Source organism: Lolium perenne, chromosome 3 (assembly GCF_019359855.2).
Source record: "Lolium perenne isolate Kyuss_39 chromosome 3, Kyuss_2.0, whole genome shotgun sequence".
In the NCBI taxonomy this organism is placed as follows: domain Eukaryota; kingdom Viridiplantae; phylum Streptophyta; class Magnoliopsida; order Poales; family Poaceae; genus Lolium; species Lolium perenne.
In genome coordinates this window covers 28,500,396-28,509,516 of record NC_067246.2, presented here as the reverse complement: position 1 = coordinate 28,509,516, position 9,121 = coordinate 28,500,396, and the positions used below count along the sequence as shown (strand labels likewise).

General features: G+C 44.4%; 1 long non-coding RNA gene across 1 annotated transcript; it reads right to left on the bottom strand.

Moving 5' to 3' along the window:
* Nucleotides 1-683: 683 nt before the first annotated feature.
* On the bottom strand, nt 684-1,677 carry LOC127338115 (uncharacterized). Its single transcript, XR_007874202.1, has 3 exons — nt 1,186-1,677; nt 987-1,075; nt 684-894 (listed from the first exon to the last, which is right to left on the bottom strand). It is a non-coding gene; the product is annotated as an uncharacterized lncRNA (long non-coding RNA).
* Nucleotides 1,678-9,121: the final 7,444 nt, after the last annotated feature.

The window sequence follows — 9,121 nt, the reverse complement described above, 5'->3', positions numbered from 1 at the left end:
ATAGAGTGAGACGTTTTCAAAAGCCTGTTTATACTAATATAGACGCTTTGATGCTCAACGTATGGTCTCAACTAACATTGAGTCGTTTTATTGCATAATTGAGTGGATATTATTTTGGGGTGGAGCTCTTCATCTCCGGCGGCGGCGCTCTTCGGGGCTTCGTGGTCGAGCTTCCACCTTCCCTGGGCTCTGGGATCTACGGATCCGTCGAGCCCTTCTTCCCCTCACCGGCCATGGCGTGGCGGTCTGGCCGGAGTTCGTGTAATAAGAAGAAGGTGGAGATGCGGAGTCTTGCGATGGTGATGGTGGATCGAGGTGTAGGTTCCCAGGAGCCGGCGACCGGTGACTTCCCGTCCGCGGAGGGGCCGTGCTTGATCCAAGCCATCAAGGAGCACGGAGGCGGCGGCGCGCCACCGGCGGCATCGAGGTCGTCATCATCAACATCGGGGTCCAGAGGGCTCGTTTGTAATTTTCTTCTGTTTCTAGACTTGTTTGTAAAACCGAGGCTTTAATATATCTCTCTTCTTCCCGCAAAAAAAATATGTAAATTCATTCTTCAAATCTTTGCAAAATCTGCCGCATTGCATATCATATGATGGAAATCAAATTCCAGCCATCACAAAACAAAAAGCATTAAACACTCGGTGCACTGCAAACAACATCGATTATATTATTTGGTGCTAATTGTAATACTTTACAAGTCAAACGTACATCCTTACAAAATATTGGCATATATGCATGACTGAACAAGTCCATAAAATTTCCGTATGTAGTTTCCTAACTATTGTGAATTTATCTATAAGATTTGAAATCATCTGCTCTTCAGTTCACTTCCTCCGTAGACATTGTTTGATCTCCATGCCGCACAGCTTGAAAAACCGTCGCAAAGTAAAGCTGCAGAGGAACAACCACACGACCAAAAACAATTGGTGAACTATTAACAATTTGACAGCAATTTAATGTGCTTATGATCTTTGAGTAAATACCTTGCGAAGCTAGAAAAGTTTATCCTCGAGTTACAGTCCGATTGGAGACATACACACACATGTAGTAGATTAGTTCAGCAAATCAGATCCTGTTCGTAGACAAATAACATGTCCCAGATCGAGGAAGTTTAGGACATTAAATAAATTAAAAAATAGAAATTACTTTAGGGCATTTAAATAATTAAAAAGAAGAAGTTACTTTCTTCTGCTGGATGCGATTGATGCCCTCCGCTGTTGTAGCACCTCCATGTGTTAGATTGTTTATTTCTTCAGTGTGAAAACTACAATGATATCCATTACCTGTATGCAAATACAAACAACAAAATCATAATTCACTAATCAGTTGTATACAAAGAAAGGATTCTGAAATCTTAGAGGGAAGAGGCGGAAGAGAAACATAACTGCAGAGAGGAATGAGGAGTCCAGCGGCAAGGAACACTTGATCGATCAGCGGCAATGAATATTTAATCTAGTACATCGGCAATGAATATTTAATCTAGTACAGCGGCAAGGAACTTACAACATTCAACCTTGACCCAGCAGCCAGATGGACGCCGTCGCATGGGTGTCGGGAGAGCCAAAGAATTAGCGATCCGGAGAAGGTGAGAACGTCGAGGGGAGAGCTCGGTCCAGAGGGGCACCACGATCGGATCTGCTGGCGGCGGCTCTAGGTTTTACTCGCGCTAGGTGATATAACTTCTGACTTGGGGTGGGAGGTAAACATGAGTGACCTCATGGTAAAAAAAGGTGGGTGAGCGGGGAGTTTTTTTTTTTCTAAGCATGAAATTTAGGACGTATTGTCCTGCGTCTTAGCAAACATCTCAACACACGGCTCAACCACGGATGTAGGGACGAATATAAAAACGTCGACTGGATAGCGTCTTTACATGACTATTTTGTTGTAGTGTGATTTCTTTCTTCCAGTTACCAAAAGAAGTCTTGCATAGATTGGACTATTTTCGATCAAGATTCTTTTGACAAGGGGATAGTGAGAAGAAAAAATACCGGTTAACTAAATGGAGTGTTGTATGTCGTCCAAAAGATCAAGGTGGACTTGGTGTTCACGATCTTGAAGTTAAGAACAGGGTTTTTTGTTAACAGAGGATGGGGTATGGCAACAACTTTTGCGGAAAAAGTACGTTGGCTCAAAGGCGATATCCCAGGTTCTGTGGAAACCTGGAGATTCACATTTTTAGGCTGACATAATGGCAACAAAGAAGTACTTTTTCCCATTTGGCTCCTTCTCCATTAAGAATGGGGCGGAGATACATTTCTGGGAGGCAACCACTCTTCGTGAACAGTATCCGGCCTTGTACACTATTATTCGTCACAAAGGGGATACTTTGCAGAAGGTGATAGAATCTTCTCCCCTCTCTATCACGTTCAGGCGTGATCTTCGGTCTTCGGCTAGATTCCTGGAATGAACTGCTTCAGCGGTTAGGTTCTATCCAGTTGGTTCAGGGGACGGATGAATTTCGTTGGAGTCTCACCAAAAATGGCATATTTTCGGTTAGCTCCATGTACAAAGCTCTATGCCTATCTACACAACCGGTTTTAAATAATAAATTCATCTGGAAGATGAAGATACCTCTCAAAACAAAGGTCTTTGCATGGTATCTTCGTAGAGGTGTGATTCTTACTAAAGATAACCTTGTTAAGCGCAACTGGCAATGCTGTACGAAATGTCTATTTTGTCACGAGAAGGAGACAATAAAACACCTTTTCTTCGACTGTCGTGTTGCTAGATCTATATGGTCAATCATTCAGATAGGTTCTACCTTATATCCTCCCCGTAGCATTGCAAACATTTTTGGCAATTGGCTTAATGGGGTGGATTCTAGGTACAAAACGATTACCAGAGTGGGACCGATTGCGGTTGCATGGTCGCTTTGACTATGTAGGAATGATAAGGTTTTTAATGGAGGTAATTGCATGGTTCATACATAAACTTGCACTTCAGGTGCATTTTCATACAAGAAGTTGCAAAGTGTGCTCGCGCGGTACATGAACTTGCACTTCACGTGCAAATTCATACAAAACGCTCTCACACCGACACTTGGCGCTGCCACGCTGGATCAGAGATTAGCAGAAAGAACCCAATTCTTTCTCTTTATTCTGCGCAGCATAGTGGGCAGTTGCCTTGCCTTGCTCTTTTTTCCTTCTAATGACGAGGGCTGAGAGCCTGGGAGCACAGGAGGCATGGAAGCGTCGAGGCCGTGCGGGTCCTGGAAGAACACCTCCGGCACGGGCAGCGTACGCACTGCGTTTCATGGCGCCCTCTGGCCGGGCAGAGGCGGCAGGGTGGGCGTGTGGGCTTGTCCTTCTTCACGGCCTTGCCGGAGCAAGAGCGAGTAGAACCTGTCGGCTGTCGCCATCGGGGATGAGTTGGGCTAGCACGGATAAAGAAAATGCCGATCGAGGCCGCCACCGTGTGACATGCTCTTCTTTCTGCCCCACGAGTTCGTCTCTACACCACGCGCAATTAGAAAGCGATGGTGGAGAAATCCGAGTTTTGCAGGGCAACACATATTGCACCTAGCGCCTCGTCTGTACGAATAGGGGCGCTCGCGTACGTAATGTATATGTGCAAGCACACAGTAGTCTAGCACTCTAGCTACGCTAGTGTACTACGTAGTATAAACCGGGGAAATCTGTGCTTGCTTGGATTGGACGTATTCGGTGGACGCTCTACGGTGAAGTCGTCAACTACATTGCGGTGGACGCTCACAGGTACAGGAGGAGCACCAACGTTGCTTAGCTGTGAACAACGTCCGGACACGCTTCTTGGCCGTAACGCTAGGACCGGTAGTGGCGGCCACTGGGCGCGACGGTATCTGGAGTTCTGGACGCGCTTCTCCGCTAGGACGGAGAGAGGAGCAGCGACGCCCTCCAGGCCCGACGGAGCCTGCGCACTCTTCTTGACGGGACGGAGCTGAGGCTGAGGGAGCAGTGGAGGACGAGGGGCAACCTTCGCCGGCGGAGGTGGATGCACGTGGACGTGCGTCTTGCCAGAAGACTCGCCGGCACAACATCATCCACCGGTGGTGCATACGCACGCTTCTTTGCAGGGAGGCAAGACCTTCGCCACCACCGGCCGTATGGGCGCTTGCGGTGACCCAGCATACCACTGCATGTTGTAGTATACAAGTCGTTGATATGATCTTTGTGAAGGGGCTTCCTCACAAATTGCCATATCCATCAGAGTGGTACAACAGAAACATTGCAGGTCATAACACTCCATACTTTATTACAAATATTGTCTTAACAAGTTGGTATTCTCACAGGTCCTATGAGAACACCCTAAGATACTACTTAAGTACGATTACAACTCATAACAAATATAAAGAGCTCAACAACTTATTTAGGTAAGTTCTACGTTGCTCGGCTCTAAGATACTAGGGTATGTCACTACTCCTCCACCTCCGTGTCATCTGGTCCGTAGACTATCCCATAGTCTACGCCTTCCACTCCGCCGCTAAGATCAGGTTCTTCGTAGACCAGCTCGTAGCTTCCTTCTGGTGCTCCATCGTTGATAGCCTCCACTTCCGGATCACAGTCTAGCAAGGGTGTCGAAAGAAAGTGAGTACAGAGGTACTCAGCAAGTTCTAAAAGAATAAAAGGTGTTTGATGCACTAGCTACGACCATTGATCAGGAAATCGCAGGTCAATGCATGTTTTGAAAACATTTCTTCAAAAGGTTGCTTTTATTATGAAAACTATGCCCGTCAGTCTTCACAGGTTGACTAGAACTTCGTGGAGTTCCTTTCCTGCCGCGTTCGCAGTTCCCTTCCCGGAACAGGGAGTGACAGCCACAATTTGATACACTCTGCAGAGGTGCGTTACTTTTCCCACAAGAGATCTCACCCTTTTTGCCATCCGCAGGGACTTGCCCCCGTTCACACTTCCTTTGGTGTGAGGCCAGGTATAAAGATCCAAGCCCACACCGCCTTCTCCGCGACTGCAAACCCACCCTTTTGTCCACCCGCACACCTCCAGTAGACTTTCCCCCGATAATACGGCTTTACTCATGGTGTACTTTGGACAATCCTTCATAGATCGTAGAGCCATCATCACTAATGGATGGGGATTTAAAAGGCTATCCCAACCTACGGCAGTGCCTCCAGCACCCCGCCGGCTCTACCAATCCGTTGGCGTGCAGAAGGGAAAAGATACAGCTGGCTTCCCCAGAGCCATTATAGATCTCATGGTCAACGCGATTTGTACGGCGCTAGAATCACTGGACGGCATTGGTAATTAATCCTAGGGTGATATAACCCATTGCAATGGAACCTCCACCATATCAACACATACCATGGTTCCATTGCCAGCCACATAGTCATATTCATAGTTGGAAAATAACATTTTATTTGCGATGCAGGAATGATAAGTATATAGTTTTGCATTAAAGTAATAGAAAATAATCAAGTTGACATGAGCAAGGGTGAACTTGCCTGTGGACTGCGAGATAGTGCGATTCAATGCGGTTGATGGAACCTGGACCTCGGGTTCTGTAAGAAGCATCATTGTCCGGTAAGGACAATGTTATAAAAATCCAAATAATGCAATCATGGATGTATTATTTTATGTTGAATCCCTTTACCCCGTTGAGTTACTACAATTTAGGGTTGTATTTAAGATTTATGTCTTTGACGGTAATTTACAATTGATTTAAAAGTATTAATCATTGTAATTCACACAAAGTATAACAATTCAAAGTAAAATGGTTTTACTTGATGATTACCTTAGTCATTTCAAAAATAATTTGAAATTATAGAGTTACCTCCATAGTTTTTGGAATAAAAGGGAATATAATATTTTTCTGGGAAAAATACCCTTTTTCAAAAGAAATGACTTGGAATAATAGAATTTCATTTTGAAATGTTTGAAAATAAGTATTTGAACTTATTTGAGATTTTCCTTGAATTTTGAATACAAGGAAATAATAATTTAAAATTCCAAGTTATTATTTAAATTCTGAAAATTCATAATTTTGAATTTGTTTCATAAATTCCATTTCATATTTTATTCTGGTTAAGATTTATTTTTCATTCATAAATCCAATTTTTATTGGATTTTTAGAGTTGTTTATGATTTATTAAAATTTGGTAAATTTTGGTCTTTTATTAAATGTAAAAAGACCAAAATACCCCCTGGACTCATATTGGGCCCAGCCCAATAACCTAACCCAGGGACGGCCCAATAAGGCTGGCCCCCTTTTGGGTTCGGTTGCGCCTAAGCGTGCCACCTCTCTCAATCTCACTAGGCCCTATCTCTCACAAGACCTTAGCCTAATCTCTGGCGACTCCGTGGCGATGGCGTCGCCGCCATGGCCGCCGCCTGCTCCGGCCATCGCCGGCCTCCTCCGCCGTAGCCGTCTACCGCTCTGAACCGCCGCGAGACGATCTATCGATCTGTCCGCGTGGTTTCTCGATTGCTTCTTCTCTCGGCGAATCGCCTCCCCTCGGATCTCGTGGAGAATCGCCTCGGGCGATTGGGAATCTCCGACGAGCTCTCGCCCTCGCCGTCGACGTGTGCGCCTCCGAGACCGACTGGCGCGGGTGCTGCTCGCAGCGCTGTGCCGTCGTCTCCATGCTTTGTCTTCTTTGTGGTGGTGTTCGTCGGCGTAACGCCGGCGACTTCCCTGGCTTTGCAGCTGCTATGGCCGCGCGGGCACTGCCTCGCCATGCCATAGCTTCTGCCTCCAAGCGCGGGTAAGGTCTTCTACTCCTCCTCCTTCTCTTCTGTGCGCCTCCCTTGCCACTGTTCTTCTTCCTCCTCATGCTCTGTTGCTCTCTGGTGGTCCTGTGATCACGCAGCCATGCTATTGCTGCGCAATCTTCCCGTGCCTCGGTTCTTGCACGCTCGGGGTCAAATTACCGATTCTTTGAATGCTTGGCACATGTCGATTTGCTTGCTATTTATCTTTGTGCTTAATTCTCTGCTGCTCCTAGCATGCTCTGTACTTGCCATGCTCTACTGTGCTTGCTCAAGAGCTATCTATGCCATGCTATGATTGGTTATGACTTGCTTATGCTTACTGGTCTATCATGCTTGCTTGGCTAGGTGTATTTGTGATGCATCAGTGACACTTGTGTGTGTGCCAGTGGTGCCTGTGATACGCTTCAGTGCTTCCTATGCAAGCCAATGATCCTTTGGATCATTTCTTGCTTGTTGGCTAACCTCTCTGTGTAACTTGGCTTGCTATGATTGATCCATTTGATCAATTGATTGTCAGTGATTGTTTACTGGCTAACACTGTGGCTATATGATTCACTTATCTGGTGATGCTGATGCTCAAGCATCACTGTGCTGTTGCTTACTTGTGCTGTTGCTTATTTCTAGCTATCTAGACTTGCTCTAGTGGCTATGAATTAAGTTGTATTGCTTAACAGTATGCTGCTGTCATGCTTAGCATGGATCTGTGATAAATTCATGCTTGGATTACTTAATTATGATGAACTCGCTTGTGCAAAGTGATGATTTAAATGACTTGCTTGTATATGAATTTGCTGTTCATGATTCTTTTACAAGCAATTAAAGTCTGAATCCATTACTGGATAGTGATGTGATCTATTTGGCTTTCTTTTAATTGGTGCTAAGTGTGATGTGACCTCAGTAGCCTTGCTACTGACTGGTTGCTCACCTAGTTGGTTGGATCTTGTTGGCTACTCATCTTTGCTTGCATATTTGGGGATCATAGTAACTATGAATGCCAATATGCTTGCCTGTGAAGAAATCTAGGGTTTCTGATGGTTGCATGCTTAGGATTTTCTGTGTAGTCTTAGCTGCTAATCCTTGCTATCTACTGGTGCTATCTGTGCATGTGATCTTGCTAGTGTGTGCATCTGTGCATGATTTCTAGCTTCGGTGCACATGAACTGTATCAGGATGGTTTCTATCTTAGTAGCTTTTGGTAGCGGTAATCCTTGGTGAAAACCAAGTGATGATCTACCCATATGAGCATCTGCTCATCCCATGCTTATGCATATGATGGATTAGATCCATTGGATCTTTTCCAGGAACTAGGTATACCTTGTTCCAGCTCCTAGAAAGAAATGTTTTGTTGATGCAGACTTGGGTTTGTTCACAGCCCTTCACCTCCAGATCTTGGATGATCTTCTAGGTCACCATGATTTCTGGTGGCTTAAGTGGTTGTGTGTGTTGGTTCTGTTCTTGCTCAAGAACTGGATGAACTGAGCTTGTTCTTGCTTCACCCTTACCTGGTGAATCTTTATCTGGTCGACTGGTTATGATTTCTAGGGTTTGAGCCCCTTTTATATGAACCCTGCTTCTATCCTTGCATTGACAGACAAGCCTGGCTTGCTTGGTGACTATGCTGTTGCATGGCCTTCTTTGTCTTTGCCTAGCACACTTGAGCTGTGTGCTCTCATATGCTGAAACTTGAGCCCCTGGTGTGTGCTCAGGTTTGGTCTGCTGCTGCCCTTATCTTGTGCTGTCCCTGGTTTTGGACAAGCACAAGTGTGTGGTGACAGTTTGCACTGTCCAAACTGAATATTGTGTTATTTGCTAACTGTCCAAACTGAACCTTGTGTTAACACTTATATTCTGGCTAGTGTTGGTGTTTTATTATTGCAGGTTTGTGAAGATGGACATGGCCAGAAGATATACTTCAAGTCATATAGTCTAGTTTTAGTTTAGGAATAATAATGTAATCTTCATTTTCATTTCTGTTTATTATTCATCAATTTTTGTATCAAGAATATTGTAAAGACTTTGTAATCTGTGTTGTGATATCAATAAAGCCCAAGTTTTTGTTTATGAGCTTTTGATTTATGTAATATTTATATTCTGGAATGAATATTGTATTTATGATTCCCTTTGAAATTCAAAGTGATTTGAATTCCTAAATTGTGTTTTAAATTATGAATTCCATTTTATATTGTTCAATGTTTATTGTTAAATGTTTTAACACTTGTCAAATGAAATCAATTCCCCAAATCAACAAGATACAAAAGAGATCATGTCGAAATTTCCCTAACTCACATTGCCTAACCCTAAGTGCAAAATGAGAGAGAACCTCGATCCCTCTTAGGTTTAGTTGCAATAAGGCGCGAAAATTTCCCCCGTTTTGCGATGAAATGCACATCCCATTTCTAAATCTACCCTTCGTTGTT